Here is a 6552-nt window from a genome sequence, read left to right on the forward strand (position 1 = left end):
TAAGTTAGTCATCAATCTCATTATCAGGGGAGGGCTTTAAGGTAGCCTCTCCTCTGTTGCTTAGATTGTTAACTGGTGTCATCTTTGTAGATCTCCAGACATTTCCCTAGTGCCTGATTTCTCTGTAAACCAAAAATATCTCCCTCTATTATGATATATCCATTCTTGTTATCATCTATTCTTCCCTCACTCAAACTTTCTGCTCCCTCATGTCCTCTGCATCCCTCCTCTTTTCTCATTCTCATTCTCCTAGCTCACTCCCCCCTCTTCCTGTGCTCCCAATTTGCTCAGGAGACCTTGATCCTTTCCCCTTCTCCAAAGGATCATGTGTGTCTTTCTTAGAGTCCTCCTTGTTTATTAGCTTGTTTGGCAATGTGGATTTTAGACTGGTAATCCTTTACTCTATGTCTACAATATGCATATGAGTGAGTACATACCATGTTTGTCTTTTTGCGATTGGGTTACCCTGCTCAGAATGATTTCTTCTAGTTCCAACCATTTTCCTTCGAATTTCAAGATTCCATTTTTTTTCCTGCTGAGTAGTACTCCATTGTGTGAATTACCACATTTTCTCTGTCCATTCTTCATTTGAGGGGCATCTAGGTTGATTCCAGTTTCTGGCTATTACAAACAATGCTGCTCTGAACATGGTTGAACATATGTCTTTATGTATGAAGTTGCATTATTTGGGTATATTTCCAAGAGAGTAATTGCTGGATCTTGAGGAACACTGATTCCCATTTTTCTGAGAATTGGCACAGGAGACAGCTTCCTGGACATTACACCAGTAGCACCAACACTGACATCTGCAATTAATAAATGGGACCTCCTGAAACTGAGAAGCTAATGTAAAGCAACAAAGATAGTCAGAAAGAAAAAATGGCAGCCCATAGCCTGGGAAAAGATATTCACAAACCCCACATCTGACAGAGGGCTGATATCCAAAATATACAAAGACCTCAAGAAGCTATTTTCCAAAACACCAAACAATCCAATTAAAAAGTGGGGTTCAGAACTAAATAGACAATTCTCAATAGAGGAATCTAAAATAGCTGAAAGACACATAAGAAAGTGTTCAATGTCCTTTGCCATCAGGGAAATGCAAATCAAAACAACTCTGAGATACCATCTTACTCCTGTTAGAATGGCTAAAATCAAAAACACCAATGACAGTTTATGCTGGAGAGGATGTGGAGAAAGGGGAACACTTCTCCACTGCTGGTGGGAGTGCCAACTTGTACAGCCACTTTGGAAATCAGTATGGCTACTCCTCAAGAAAACGGAAATCAGTCTACCATAAAATCTAGTGATTCCACTCTTAGGCATATACTCAAAAGAAGCACATTCATACAAGGACATTCAATGATATTCATAGCAGCACTATTTGTAATATCTAGAAACTGGAAGCAGCCTAGATGCCCCTAAACCGAAGAATGGATACAGAAAATGTGGTACATTTACAAATGTAGTACTACCCAGCACAAAACAGGATTTTTATTCATAGGAGTTTGATTTTTTCTCTCATTCTTGCTGTCTGGAGACACATGGATTAACTTAGTAGAGGTCTTGGCTCTGTCTCCTTCATCTCATTTAGCTTTCCTTGCTAAGACCTGCCAGTGAGTTTCTTCTTCCCATAAAGACCTTGCTAAGTCAAGAGAGAGAAGCACCTGGTTTTTAAGGTGATGTTATCCATTCTGAAAGCAACAGACTCAGAATCTAATACCACTCATAGTTACCACATTCAGTAAAACTGTCCTTTGAATTGATTTTATATCATTTAAGTAGTATAGAATGTTAGCTTGACTTCTTTTCCCTGGTAGCCTGTTTTCTTGTACATGTGAGCAAAATATAAACATATTTACTCTTAAGTTGTATTTTTCAGCGTATTTTTATCAAAATAGCAAGAAAAGTAATTTAGCTATTACAATGTAACTCTAAACACATAATGTTATAATGTTATAGATAAGGAAACAGCTTCCTTCCTTTCTTTTTTTCTTTTTGTTGCTTTTTCAAGACAGTGTTTCTCTGTGTAGCCTGAATGTCCTGGAACTTGCTCTGGAGATCAGGCTGGTCTCAAGCTCAGAAATACACATTCCTGTGCCTCCCAAGTTATGGGTTTAAAGGAGTGCACCACCACAGCTCTCTAAGGGAACAATTTCTTAAATAAAGTAAAGGTATTTAGGAAAGAGAAAAACCTAATAATATCCTTACTTGACTACAGTAAATGCAAATGTGAAAAATAAGTATAGAAGAATAAGTAAGCATAAAACAACATTGGAATTTCTACCAAGTGAAGGCTGTGGGAACAGAGTTCTAATGAGACAAGAGTGTGTACAAATCCATGCTGTGGCCATAACATGAATAGATGATATAATTAAGATAAAATACTGAGGATTATTTTGTATGTAAGAGAAAGAGCATGGTTGAATCAATGAGATAGAGGTTTAGCTCTGGAGGGACTTGCAAACATGCTTCTAAAGATATGATATAAAGAAAAATGCGTGGACCATAAGGTCTTAAAATTTTGTAAAGATAGTGGCCATGGTCACCTGTAGATAGTTCAGCACAGAAACTCTATACAGATTGACAGATACTTGTCCAAACTGGATATGTCAGAATAAAACAACTTCAACTCTAGGATTGCTGTTGGCATCTCCTCATTGCATTTCGTACTTTGGGGATACTTAAACCTCTCATATTAAAGGTTGGATTGTAGATATGTAAGTTGTATACTACATTTGAGGAAAATGGAATTTTGAGAAAAAGCACAAACATTTCCTAGAAGTGTCCACTCCATGGAAGGGGCAATAAGGAAAAGAAATCAATGTTTCATAACTGCTAGTGTTGATACATCTGTTTGTCTTTCACTGCTATTTCTCTTGAGTATTTCCTTACTTCCTTCCTTAATCTAATTACTCTTTGATTGACTGTTTGACACTGTCCTTTCTGAACTCTTCTTTTGGGAACACAATAACAAGGACCACTGCTGTTGTTGAGCCAAGAGCAAATTCTCTCCCTTAATACCTCTAAGATATTCTACTTGGTTTACAGTAAAAATATTAGTACTCAACATAAAGAGATGCTGACCTCTATATCTAGCTGTGATTAACCCTGAGTTATCCTGATTTAGCAGACAACATTCCAGTGTAATATATGTGATCTTCAAAATCAAGACATAGCTCAAATCACCCAGTTATATAAAGGTTGCTACCCAAACATATACTAGATAGTGCCAAAGAAAAATAATTGCAGATGGATGTTCATATGTTCTGTGGTGTGTGTGTGTGTGTGTGTGTGTGTGTGTGTGTGTGTGTATGTGTGTGTATGTGTGTGTGTGTGTGTGTGTGTGTGTGTGTGTGTGTGTGTGTGTGTATGGTGTACTTTCCACCTTGTTTGAGATAAAATTTCTCTTGTACTGTTGTCATTGCACGACATACTCAAAGATACTTAGCCTGAAAGCTTCTGGAAAATATTTTGGTTTCTCCCTTCTACCTTGCTATACATCTGATAGTATTACAGGTGTGTGGCACATCTGGCTTTTTACCATGGAACCATAGAACTTCAGTCATTGGCTTTCATTGTCAATTTTAAGATATTTTTACCCCATTGAGTCTGCTCTCTTGCTCATGGCATAGATATTCTACAGAGGTGGTAGAAGTTGAAGAATGCAAAGTACTTTACCTAATCAAAATGGAAAGATATTTTAAAGATTAGAGAGTGAAGTGGATTAGACATGTAAGGAAATTAGGAAAGAAAAATAGTATAGAATTTCTGAAGGAGAAATTTCTGAGACATGTTTTGTGGATTACAATAAGGAAGTGAGAATAAATAGGAAGCTAAGAATGTTTCCAGGATTCTTTCAAGGAAATCTGTGTGGTGTATTCAGGGTTGCAAGCATGCTGATGTTTACATGACATGTTAGGGGAACACTTACTGAGACCAGAGTACATTGCCAATGCCAAGAAAATGTACTTTGACTCACTCTTTTCACTTTTCTTTCACACTCAGAGTAGCTTATTATCTCCAGCTGCACTGAGGAAGTGTGTCAAGAATGACATCTGCACACCCAAAAGCTCTGGTCTACTCTCAATTTTCATTATTCTAATTTTACTGTTTTAGTAAAACTGAGAACATATATGACACTTGTCACTTAAAGGATTCTGACAAACTAAATTCTAAGAAAATTTCACATTAAAATTTTCCAAAAGCAATGTCTGGGTGTGAATAAAAAAATCGCAAAAATGTTGTCAAATGGATTATTATTTTAGCAATCTTCTATGCTTTATTTTAATGCAATAGAATCCTAATGTCCATAGTATAAACTGTTCCTTAGGTTTATTGAAGGATTTGATGAATGAAATTAGCACACACCTGAGATACCAACATAAATTGATGTAAATATTTATTGTGAAAGAATCACTGCAACCACAGTAATTATCTCATCTGTCAACTAAAAGATTTTCTTTTGAAAAAAAAATATTTTTGGAAGTAGAACACAGAACTCTATTCTCAGACTGAAAGTAAATACACAACACAACTTTAACCCTAATATTTTTCTGAGAATTAGATACTCCAAAATATGTTCATTATACAATTGGATGTTTGTGGCTTTTGTAAGCATTCCCTCTCCCCTGATATCCTTTTAATCACTTCTCATGCAAGTTTTACCTTCAAAGATTGGACACATAAGTGCTTCTTCCTGTGTCTGGATTATGTCAATTAACATAATACCCTTCTAGAAAATAATCCATTACAGATTATCACAGTTTTTAAGTCCTTCTGTAAAATATGTACTCATGCTAGCATTCATGCTTTAAATTTACCAAAGCATTTCATTACAGTTAATATTCAAAAGAAAAATTGATGAAAATACTTTTTGCCACATTACCTTTGCCAAATGGAATGATTTGCTTCAATAAAGTGGCTATTTTTTTGAGCCGAGATTTAAAATGTTGACTGCAATAAAATTGAGAAAATAATAAGTTTATAAGTATAAATAAGCTTTTAATTTAGCATAGATTACTGTAGAAAGATAAAATATATTTGTGTTTTTATTAACAAATATCTGTTATTTAGTAATAAGTTATATTCTTAGGCAGCAATAGATGATTACCTGCAGATATAAGAAGCATTGCATTTTATATATTAAATGGTCTATTAGCTGATACTTATCACAAAGTAATTATGACAAAGTGAATCATTCATGTACACTTAATAACTGAGAATTATTAACAAAGAGGAAAAATATGAGAGAAATAATGTAAAATAGCTACTTACTATATTAATTTATTTTTTCTTTGATTAAAAGTATGTTTTCATACATTATATTCTGATTCCAGTTTCCCCTGCTCCAAATCCTCTCACTTCTTTCCCTGTCCTCCCATTTGAATCCACATCCTTTGTGTCTCTCCTTAGAAAACAAACAGACATATGAAGAATAATAATAAAATATAATAAAAACAAACACACAGCAATTGGACAGAACAAACAATGCCAAAGAAAAATATGAATACCCCATTTAGATTCAGAGACATACATGTTTACACACACAGGAATTCCATAAAACTACAACTCAGAAGCTGTAATATAAACCCAAAGAATTTATAGTATTAAAAAAAAATCCCTGGAAAACATTATGAGACAAAGAACTTCTGAAGCTGCCCCAAAGTTTGTTCTCTGTTGCCAGTTTATTGATGGACATGCGGCCAATCTTTAAGAATAGTTAGTTTTACTAGTGAGATTTCCTTGGAAAAAAGCGAGTTTTTCAGGTGATTATCAATTGAATCCATCTTCTGGGTTAGAATTGGGGGTATGTTTTCTATTCTCCACTCATTGCTGGGGCCCCAATATGGCTTAGACCTGTGCATGGCCTATGCATACTTTTACCGTCTCTGTGAGTTCAAGTGTACAGTGTCCCTACTACACTTAGAGATTTTACCATCTCCTCTGGCTCCTTACACTCTTTCTGCTTCCTCTCCTGCAGAGTTCCCTGGAAGGAGAGAAATGATGGAGACATCCCACTTAGGACTGCATGTTATAAGGTTTTTCATTCTCTGCATATTGTCCTGCTCTGAATATCAGTATCTGTTACTCTGTGCTACAGGAGGAATCTTCTTTAATGATGAGTGAAGAAGGAACTGATCCATTAGTATAGTAGAATGTTGTTAGGAGACATTGCTATTATCCTTTATCAGAATAGTAGTATTTGGATTTCCTCTAGTCTCAGGTTCTTGGCCACCCATTTTATTTAACATGGTTTGTAATCATATAACACTAAGTAAGAAAATACCTTTTTAGAGGGCAAGGTATAAACAAAATATTAGGTAGTATTTTGCATACTTGACAAGTAGTCTGCATCCTTTTATTTGGAAAAAAATCAGATCTCAATAACTATAAGTAGAATCAACTAGAACTTTTTTGTTTTTGTTGTTACTGTTTTTTAATTTTTAATTTAAATTAGAAACAAGCTTGGTTTGCATGTCAATCTCAGGTCCCCCCCCAAATCCCCTCCTCTCCTGCCCTCCAACAATTCCCTATCCTAACCCTTTTCTG

Source organism: Cricetulus griseus, assembly GCF_003668045.3.
Source record: "Cricetulus griseus strain 17A/GY chromosome 1 unlocalized genomic scaffold, alternate assembly CriGri-PICRH-1.0 chr1_1, whole genome shotgun sequence".
Taxonomy (NCBI): Eukaryota; Metazoa; Chordata; class Mammalia; order Rodentia; family Cricetidae; genus Cricetulus; species Cricetulus griseus.